Here is an 11959-nt window from a genome sequence, read left to right as displayed (position 1 = left end):
ACAAAGTAATTAACACCACATGAAATCATCAATGGAATGCAATAAAACATCTCAATAATATACACAAAAATTCCCAAATTACAGTTTTACCATTTCTCTGATCAGTGAAAAGATGATTTATTACTAATACAATACTTACTAACAGAACTTGCAAAGCAAATCAATACAATATAGTACTAAAAACATTGTTCATTAAATGACAAAAATAGCTATTTCATTACAACACTATAACATCAATAAATAAATGCAATGGCACACAACGTCAAACAAGGTGATTAGTTTCATATACCGGTACATGTACTGTTGATTCAGTGAGACACTGTAATAACAAATCATTATTCTGTAATTCTACACTCAAATGGCTTTTCATTCCCTGTAATTTCTACAGCAAGCTGCACAATCATGTCATAATTCTAAATATGTACCGTTCTTGTCCAATAAAACTCATCTGAAACATTTGAAAATTACACAACAGAAAATAAGTTTTGTTACCCACTGGCAGCAAGGATACATAACCACAAAATAAAGTTTGAATAAAAATGAATATCACAAAATGCAAAAATGGACAAACGGAAATTAAGGTATCTCTTTTCGATTCATTCCAAACACACCTAACAATATATGTCAGCATTTTGTTTTCAAGAAAAAAAAGAAGACTTCACATATAGTACCTTCAATTTAAATTTCAAATATACATTTACAAGTATTCCAGGTTTCAATACTTTCAAAGTGATGTTAGTGCATCCTTCTAAACTTCAATTCAAAGTGAAAAGCACTTACAATTTCAACAAGTAATACTGCTATTAGTACTTTCATTTTCAATAGTATACAGCGGTGACAAAAGCCCTACTAAATGAATCAAGTTTACAGTTAGATTCTCTTAGATACTTCAAATACAAGTACGCTTTAATCGTGGGAGGGGGGGGGGGGGGGGGGGAGTGGGTAGATTGAGCAACTGTTTGCTGTCTAAACTACTATGCTATTATTATTTCCAGTGACAAAATTACTTTAAAATTTGGGGGGGCTACTTTTCAAGCTTGCTTGCATGAAAATAACACTCTTTAAATTGTTTTGCATTGAACTCTATGCAAAATTTGGGGGCTCTTTTGGGCATTTCGGGGGCTAATTCGCCCCAAGCCCCCGTGTATTTTTTTCCCTGATTATTTTTATTACCAACACTAATGTAAATCACTACACTAAATATTGAGTAAATTGAGAGGTTCCCCTATGGCATTGCTATTTCTTTGGAAGCCTCATTTTCAATTTTTATAAAAAAACTACACGTATCAAATGGAAGTGTTCTCTGTGAAATGCACCTTTCATTGTAGAATCCAAAGGAAGTTGAGCCAAATATTTTCTGTTGTTTAACTGATAATACAATAAAGAACCATTTCTGTTTCATTCAACATGATCACAATCGATTTAGAAAAATCAACTGAAGGCAATTTCAATAGCCTTGTGCGTCACCTACATGTATATGAAAAGTGCGAACATGACAGTGGCGTTGCTATATCTCTTAATCCAAACATGATTTTCATGAGACATGCAATAGGGTAGTGAAATTGCCCTCGAGTTGATTTTGCAGAAAATAGTTGCGATCATGCTATTCTTGAAAAGTTGTGAATTCAGTAAAATAATCATTCATCCACTTTCTTATAAAATTATATAAAAATATTACTTGGAAAGATTAAGATAAAAGAACTTTCTTCACCCCCCCCCCCCCTTCCTGCAAAATATTCTATTTAACAATATTAATCAACAACTAATTATCAATTCAATGTAAACAAAATATTTTATTCAGCAGCAAATTATCTTATTTAACAAAAAATATCTTATACATCATGAAATATCTTATTCTAACAAAATATCTTATACAACAGAATATCTTATTCCACCATAAAACTTCCTACTTCCAATACTGTACTGGTCAACTTATAAAGTGCAGTATATAATCATCAAAAGAAAACATTCTTAAACGCATGGGAATCCTGTTTTTGTAGGAGCTAAAGTGTACGATTTATTGAAGAGTTTGCTGTCAAGGCCAATGATTAGGAAGGGCTCCCTCCACACTAACAATTTTATAGTTGGGGGTCTGGATTGAATTTTTCTGGTCTATTTTGCATTGAACCCTATGTACAGATATTGACGTTTTGCGGGTCCAGACCTGCGTTGCGGGCACCCATGTGTCCCTGTTGTGAGTCAAACTCTTAAATGCTCCCTTTAAAGCATGGCAAACGAAAAAGCAAATAATCTTATTTCTCCTATAAAGCTATTACCAAAGTAGGAATCACCAAACAATACATCTAGCACCTTGATGTCAATATCAATTCACAATTAAAACTAACAGGTCCACAAGAAAGAAATTTCTGAAATTCTATTGCTATGTTTATGATGGACCCGATTGGCAACAATTTTTTAGCAAGATCAGTCCATTACCGGTAGCCACTAGGTTCGTGTCTCTATAACATGATTTCAAACCAGACTTTCCATGCACACCAGAGGAATTATGTGGCACCAACAATAGGGGCCACCTGGGAAAGAGGTTCAGACAGAAATTTGGCAGAAGCATTTATTTATATATTTGCATTCTTCATGCTCATGTTCCCTTTTCATTCACACTTCTTACAGCACAGTCTTTCAGTTGCACTACTGCCACACCCTATTTTCCTTCCAACCCGTTCCCTTTGTTGTCTTCTCATTCTCTATGTGTGGCTTGCCTTGTCCTGCCCTAGCAACATGCCCTTTCTCTTCTCTCATTCGATCTCTTCGCCACTCACCTTTGATCTACATGTATCTAGCCTGCTCACCTCATTGGTTTCTCTTATCACATGACTTTCCTCCGATTGGTTTATTCTGTTATGATGCCTGATTTGTACTTGGACACATGTTATAATTTGGGAAATTAAAGTTAGTTCTGTTCCGTCCTTCTTCAAGTGAGGTTGTCTTATCTACTGTCCTGAGTTACTTGAGTTTAGTTGGAGAGATTAGTTTGATTTGATGAAGCATGTTTAATGATTGATTTTGGTCAGCTATATTTTCCCTCCGTTTAATAAACATGTTACACTATGTTTATGATGACCCGACTGGCAACAATTTTTGAGCAAGATCAGTCTACTGGCCAGGTTCGTTTCTCTCAGAATGATTTCAAAACCGACTTTCCATGCACACCAGTATGTGGTGCCAACAATAGAAACAACATGGAAATAGTAACAACATGGAAAGAGATCCAGGCTGAAATTTTGAGTAAGCACAAGGAATCTCCTGTGGTTCTTTTGCTATGTTTATGATGACCCGACTGGCAACAATTTTTTAGCAAGATCAGTCTATTGGCCAGGTTTGTGTCTCTCAACATGATTTCAAACCCGACTTTCCATGCACACCAGAGGAAGTATGTGGCGCCAACAGCAGAAGCATTTAATAGGAATCTCCTGCGGTTCTATTGCTATGTTTATGACGACCCAACTGGCAACAATCTTCAGCAAGGTCAGTCTATTGACCAGGTTCATGCTTCTCAACATGATTTCAAACCCTACTTTCCATGCACACCAGAGGAAGTATGTGGTTCCAACTGTGGAGGCCACGTGGTCAGGGATGCAGGCTGAAATTTGGCAGAAGCATAAGGAATCTTCCTGTGGTTCTTTTGCTTTGTTTATGATGATCCGACTGGCAACAAATTTTTTAGCAAGATCGGTCTATTGGCCAGGTTTGTGTCTCTCAAAATGATTTCAAACCCTACTTTCCATGCACACCAGAGGAAGTATGTGGTTCCAACTGTGGAGGCCACATGGTCAGGGATGCAGGCTGAAATTTGGCAGAAGCATAAGGAATCTCCTATGGTGGCGTGTGGTAAGTGAGATAATACAATTTGTGTAACTTATTGCTGGATTTCTAATACTGTGCATGGGATATACATGTAGCTTATTTTTCATGGAAGGCTCTGATGTGCGCACACGTAAATCAAATTTTATTTCTCTTTATTAATTGTGATGAATGTTGTTATGTTAAAATGTAAATATTTTGTTTGTATTTATATATCTATGTACACGTACATGAATCTGAAGTTTTTATTCACCATCAAATGTTCGAAGACAAATTTTTTGTATTTTTTTAAATGACAATAAATTATCTTGAATCTTGAATCTAATTCCATCCGTGCTATGTTCAGGCAACAGCCTAGCGGCAAAGGGCTACTGAAGGAGGTTGCAAAAGCACATCGCATGTACATTTCATGTATGTAAGTAGGGTTCTTGCCATCTAGCATGTACTTCACACCCCTGTGGTCGTGGTAAGAGCAGAAGACAAGAACGTTCCTCCATGTAGGGGGCTGAAGTTAACACAGCAAACCTTAGAGAGAAAATCAAGAACCTTGGAGGCAGAACAAAGAAGTCATCGCCCGCCAACACCAAAAGTCGTTCTTCAAAGAAAGTGATGATTATGATTACATCACGATTAAGGCTGCGAAGGGCACTAAGAACAAAGCATTATATTCTTGTGAATAGGCAGAGTATATCAAAGGCCAAGAAAGTGCCAGATATAATCAGAGAAGCCTACCAACCAATGCTGGTATATCATATATTGGATTATGAACTCATTTTCCAAAGCATTCTGGGGGCAAAGTTACCAGAGAGTAAGGAGCTCAGGGTCAGCCTAGAGGCAGTTGTCAGCAATGTTTCACGAGAACAAACTTTGCGTAGTCGGACAGATCGGGGGCACACCTTATGTTGTTGTTTTTTTTTTCTTCAAAAAATGTTCCATTTTGTTCTCTATTCTATTGTTTTTTACTGATACAAGTAGTTGTTAGAATGACTGGGGAAAGTCAACATTAAAATTTGGGCAAAATTAGTTGTTAGAATAAGGCCAAAATCTCAAAGCCTAGATAAATCAAAGTATCATTGGCGAAAAATGGTAAGTTTGTTATGAATAAAGTTCAACAATGAACTTTCTGCAACCTGGTCTTGAATGAACGTTCGCTGTTTATGATAACAAAATATGTAATTTTCCCCCTCACTTTGAATCCAAATATATCTTCAACCTATATTCTTAATCCCTATGTATAGGTGTGTCCTGAAGGCCACCAGAGGGGATTCTGGTCCAAGGAGATGACTGGCAGGAGCCATGTGGGAGACATCATGATCTCTTCGGCGATTCTCCTCTCCAGGAACAATTTTGACAAGATTCATAGACTGGCAACAATTGCAAGGATGAATTTCATGACGAAAATCAACATTCCCACATTTGATGGCACATCCCACTCTGGTGTACATCGAATGGAACCACAATCATGTGATTATAATCCGAGCAGCGCTTAAATTTTAGAGACGTCCAGGCAGAGACATCTAGAAATTGTTCAGGAGAGGACATTCTCCTTCCAGTGCACTAAACAGAATGGAACTTGAGCTGCAGACCAATGATCCCGAAAGATATGTGCTCAAAGACGGATCCTTTTGTCTAGACCTGCAGTTTTGCTATATGTACATGTAGGTCAGAAATGCTACGCCTTATTCAGCCTGTTCAGTAATGCTATGTATGTAGTAACAGAACAGTGATAATAATATTCGTATTGTATATTACAATTGAATTGATGATGTATGTCTGGGTAAATTTGTTTGCTATATTTAATTGTCATATATTTGAAAATTAAAGAGGCAATTTTTAAATTGAAATAAACACAATTTTATTTTGATTTTTGTTTTATTATTTTTTAAATACCAAAATAATGTTCAATTTACCTGGTTGGGATTTTTGTTTTCATGTTCGTTGAAAAATATCTAGAGACGGATATCAAACAGAAGGAGGCGGCAAGATAAGAGGAAAAGAAATGCCCCTCCAACAGGAACAAAATCAAGTGGATACTATGCATTCATGCGAGAGACACTTCATGGTTTGGCAGGTGAGGAGCGAATTGCAGCAATGAAAACGGCCGGAGAAAGATGGAAGAAGGCCAAAAGAGACGAGGAGTATGTAGCAGAGCTTCAAGAAAAACTTGACGGAACAACAAAAGGTGTATTCTGCCAGTGCTCTAAATGAGAAGGCAGCAAAAGTAGTAGGTTCTTAATTTCTTTAATGTATTTGATATTCTATAAAGTAGCAAAAAATGTTACGATGAAGCATATGTAATTATGATGTCAAGGTGTTTGTATGGATGTCCGCAAGATAAACTATCATTTTATTATCTGATGCACTGAGCCATCTGCAAGTGAACAAATTAATTTATTCATAAATTATCAGACCCAGGCTAGCAATAACAATTTGCTAAATGTTTATGGTATGTACGCATGCCCTCTGTAAAAAATTGTTTTGTATAGGTGTAAAGAGTGTAGGGCAATTCCACGGTAACAGAAGGACACACAGACAAGATTTTTGAACTTCAGGTTCATACTAAAAGAAATGTTTTATTAGTATGTATTAAACTATGGGGAACAAAATGTGTTTCAGTCAAGTGGAAAGCTTCATCAACTTCACAAAGTTTGGATAAACACTAATTAACTGGAAAAACCATGTCCATTTTTATGTCCTTCCGTTACCGAGATAATTAATATGCACATTCTTAAACTACTTAACTATAATGACAATTTTTTGGGGGAGAATTAAAGGCACTTATATAGGTATTATATCTGTACTGTTTCACATCTTATACTAATAAAACAGTTCTTTTAGTATGAACCTGAAGTTCAAAAATCTTGTCTGAGTGTCCTTCCGTTACCGTGGAATTGCCCTGTAGAGACCCATGTGTCCAGGGGCCAGTTAGTGTCAAATCCTGTTCTCTTTGTTTGAAATGGAAAATTTTCCATCTTTTCATGAAATAAAAGGCATTTTGTAATAAGTATATTTTTGTATAATCGATGACAGCAAATGATAGCAGATGATAGCAAATGGTACTTTTGGAGTCACCGAGGCCCATAGTTTAACCAGTACCTCGAATAGAAGGCATGGTATATTTGTTTTATATCCTGCATCAAAAATTTATTTAATTTTTTTTTTTTTTTTTTTTTAAATTTTGGGGAAGAAAAAAATTTAGAACAAAATAAAATGTCAATTTTTATCTAAAAAGATTTAAAATATATTTTGTTTTTATTAAATTAAGATTTGAAAAAAAAATTGATTCAATTAAAAAAAAAAAAATCACATTTTTTTTCAACTCCCAAATAGTAAACCCAAATAGTGCTCTCATATAGTACTAAAAATAGGTCAAATATTTCTGGTCATGTGACAAGCTCTCAACCAATCAAAAGCCAACAAATATTTGATGCAGGATATAATATCTAATATTTTTAGGTTATTAAATTTATATAGGTTTGTATTTTTATTCTCTCTATACAGTGAACCTGTTAATGTGATGCTGGCAAATGGTCGCTCTTTGAAGGTTTCCAACGATTTGGAGTTTAATCATCTGTCAGAAATACTTGGCAATGACATTCGATATAAGATAGGAAAAAATGGTCTGGTCTCTGAGCTGGAAAAAATAGTAGAATAAAATGTACCAAGTGTATGCTTTTTATATTTTATCGCTGGGACAGCGATTAGGAAGATTTAGTTTTGGAAATATTTATGCCTGTGGCAAAATGGCAGGTAGACCAAGAGCAAATACGGAGATCGTTCCTGTACAGGAAATCATGCCAGTCGCAGATATGCTAGCTAAGGACCTAGTACTTGTACAAGTTGGCCACCATCGAGGGAACCTTAACTTGGATGGCAAGACGCTGTCTTCGTCGAAACTCGCGTCAGTGCGTCCAGTGCCAAGTGCCATGTTCTAAAGTTGCCCACCCTGGAGTCGACCAGTTCATATGGCAATGTCCACAGTGCCAACGCAAGAAGAGCATTCGACACTGGTCATTCTTCAGCCAAAGCCACATCTCCCTGAGACAACTGATGTTTGTTTATTTGTGGAGTGAGGGTTTGCCCCTGCAATACATCCAAAGGCAAGCAGGGATACACTGCAGAACTGGACCAACATGATTTGGGAAGTTTGCAGCCAAGACCTCATCGCAAACTTCATGCTGCTTGGGTGATTCGATGAGAACGGGGAGGCGATAATCGTAGAGATCGACGAGAGTAAATACTTTCACAGAAAGTACCACCGTGGCGGCGCCTACCGCGAGGGGCAATGAGTGTTTGGAGCAGTAGAGAGGGCAACTGGGAGGTGCCTACCTACTACAAGTGGTCCCGGATCGCAGCCGTGCCACCCTGGAAGGTATCCTGTCGGCGTGGCTCTCCCCTGGAACCCACATCATCAGCGATGGATGGAGAGCGTACGCTCATCTCGACCAGTTGGACGGCGGAGTCCACATCCACGAGGACAATTTTGTGGACCCTGTGCACGATTGGCTTCACACAAACACCATCAAAGGAAAGTGGCACTTGGCGAAGCGAAAGCCGAGATGGCAGTTCGCAAGTGCTGTTCCCCTCCTACATTGACGAGTTAATGTGGAGGAACACCGGCCCCAACAAGTTTGCGGAAATCATAAGGGGCTTCAGGGAGCACTATGCTGAACTGATTGAACTGATCCTAGATAATCTCTCTGCATTTCTTTATTGTCTAATGAGTTTGTGTATTTAATATATTTATATTCAAGCTATTTTTTTTTTTAATCATTTTTCTGATCTGTTCTTATTTTTGACAATGTTATTTATTAGTTCTGCGGTATATTGTTCTATTTAGATCTGACATGACAATGCTGATTTGCCCATTCATTTTTAATATAAATCTATTATTTATGAAACCATTCATCCCACTTATCCAGGTCTGAGCAGACAGACGTTGGCCAAGTAATCCATCAGTTTCGAAGCATCTATCTGAACGGAAGGAGACTGAACTTGCCCGAAGACATGGCAGACTCGGATGCATCCATGCAAGGAGATACCTGTCTCCTTCATATCCCCCGTTATAACATCTTCCTTGGCATGGTTGATGAATTTTCAGCTTCCTCATACAAGCCTCGTCTCCCCCTCGAGGTACAGTTCATGGTGGAGAGGGGCCAGGATCTCGGAGCCCTCCACAAGGAGTTCCTTCGTCTGGCCCTTCAGGAGGTCTATGAAAGACTTACATAAGGACCAGACAGGGAGAGGGTTCTGGTAACCGAGCAGGCTACCACATTTTGTAGTTGTCGAACATACGAGTCTAATTCCCGCAGCTGAAGTAGAAAATGATCATGAAAAAGAAGGATCAAAAGTGCCTTTGAGAAGCAACGGATCGCTTTCTGCCAAGATTCGAATGTAAAAATTATTTACCATCGGGTCATAATACCGCATACACGAAACGGTCAGATGTGGGACGGAGTTGCAATCCGGCAAATTTCTGACCAGGGACATGTATACAGCAAGAAACTGTAGAAATATTGGAAATCGCCCCAAAAATCTGATAAAATTTGGGAAAAAAGAACATCAGGTAAAGAAAAAAAATTGGTTAAAAAATTGGGGGAAAAAGAGACATGGGAGGAGTGTGTGCATAGATATCCTGTCCACAAATAGGATTCAATCTTTTCCCAATTACAAGATAAGTGGATCCACTTTGACGATGCTAGTTCCAGGGAAGTGGAAGTGGATCTGGTGTTGCCCCAGATAGCTGGGGTCGGATACAGGAAAGGTAAAATTTTGTGTCATCTTCTTACACCTAATGGTTGATACAAATTTCACTGTAACTTGGTTTCCAAATCATGTATTCTCATGTTTATATGGATCTCTTGCTACATTGAAACAACAGCGGACTTCAGCGGAAGCTGAAGCGGATCCACCACTTTGACAATGCTAGTGAAAAGGAGATCGGCTTCTACAGGTTTCCTAGAAGGCTGGACGTCATCGTCCTGGAAGTAAAGACCAACAACATAAAGAGAGACAACTGGCAGGAGGCTCTAAGTGCCGCGAGAGTGAAGTACCGGAGCTCTCTCTCTCACCCAGGTTGTTGCGGTTGCCATCCTGCCAAGACTCGATACTAAACGTGAACTCGTCCATGTTTGGAACGGTGTTTTCGAGAGGATCTGTCGGGAGGAGAAGGTGGAATGGCTGGACCCCCGGTCATCCTTCCCAGAGGGGGACCTAACTCTGTGGGCGAGGGACGGTGTCCATTTGAGCGATGACTACTACGGGATTCCACGCTTGATGGAGATCATCTGTAACTACTTCCTGTAGTCATATAAATGTATATATTTACAGTATATATATATATATAGCATTATTTACTGTACTTATCCACAGAAACAAAAGTAATCAAGGTTTCACCCAAATAAAAGAAATGGCCAGTCAGCTAAGGAAGCAGATGCTCGGGAGCAATTTTAATGCTGATGCTGATGCTAGTCTGGTAGGTACTAATTATCCTCTTGTTGATGAAGCATTAATTACACTAGAAATGTATAATTTTGCATCTTGAGTGGTCTGCGGCAAGATATTTGGGGGAAAAAAAGACATTCCAGACGTTGACTAGAAACAAGACTTGGGAGAATTGTGAGCATAGATGTCCTAACCACTTCCCGTAGTCATAACCATATATTTTCTTATACATATGACATTATTTACATGCCTTTTTATAAATTGTGGTTCAAAGTGAGAGTATAGTCATTATCAGACTTGCTCTTCACCATTCAATAGTGGGAAATGATCGCATGTTGAGGTTGATTCATCATGAGGGCCCTCGCATATATGGAATTCCCTGAATATTAATGTCACATCATGCAGTTATTCAAGCTCATTCAAAAACAAATATAAGTCAAGCTTGTTATCCATTTATAATCATTAAGTTACTACAATTTATATTATTTAGATTAGATTCGTTCCAAGGCCCCACCCCTCCTTGTGTGATTGATTGCACTATGAACATGACTGACAAAGAAAGCGGACAAAATATACAGTTCCTCATGTAGACAATAGAACATCCCTTCACTGCTATTATGTAAAAATGTGTAGAACAGGTGTCACATGCGTATTCACTTTTTTACATAATAGCAGTGAAGGGATGTTCCTTTGTCTACCTGAGGAACTGTATATTTTGTCCGCTTTCTTTGTCAGTGATGTTTATAGTGTTGTATGCATGGATGTGTGTGGTAGTTTATCGTTGGTGATTTGTCAGTTTTGTATGTAGTGTGAGTGTAATTTTTGAACATTTTCTTACTTTTCATTTATGTACACATTTTTATTATGATTATGTACTGAGGGAACTTATCAACCACAAGCTTCTGCTTTTTTTTGGTTCCTTTTTTTCCTTATCTATTATGTTACAGTACATGAATTGTATTTGTCATTGTATATGATGTCAATTTGTCAATGATTTGGAAAAATAAAACAATTAATGAATTGAACAATTGAATTGAATAAATTCATCTCATTATTATTGTGTATTCATGTATCATCTGTATTTCTTCTAATAAATACGTTTCTTTTATCTTGTAATGGCTCCAAAGGAGATATACCGAACTGTACTTTCGGTTGCAAGAGGTTGCAAGAGGTATGCAGGTTCTTGTAATACTGCTATATCCCTCTTCTATTTACATTTAAGAACATTTAATAGATTTGGAGAAAATATTGTATACGGTGGATCTTCGCTTTTCATGGGAGAAGACGACATGTTTTCTTTTTTTGGATTCTCTAGATGAGATTGATGACCGGCTACACAGCTACGATGGCCATGCTGGGGCTAACTGCAGTATTGAAGTTGATATTCTCGATGATGACTGCCCACACCGTCATTAAAATCTATCAAACAAATACGAAAACACATCCTTGTACGGAGAAACCGGTGTCGTAAGAGGTAAACAGTTCGTGGACATACGGCAGGTCCTTAAACATGCACCAGGGTAGAAGTTACAATACCTCCAATGGTATGTGCATGTATTTAGATGCCTGGACAACACTTCTACATCTACGCCGTGATATCCTGAACCGGATAAGTGAGGAACGTGAGTAGTATGTATGTACGTATAGTCCCAAAATATGATTTATGATATTATCGATTAATCGATTAATATGAAAT

Source organism: Strongylocentrotus purpuratus, unplaced genomic scaffold (assembly GCF_000002235.5).
Source record: "Strongylocentrotus purpuratus isolate Spur 01 unplaced genomic scaffold, Spur_5.0 spur5_contig_815, whole genome shotgun sequence".
Lineage (NCBI taxonomy): Eukaryota > Metazoa > Echinodermata > Echinoidea > Camarodonta > Strongylocentrotidae > Strongylocentrotus > Strongylocentrotus purpuratus.
This window is presented reverse-complemented; position numbering follows the sequence as displayed.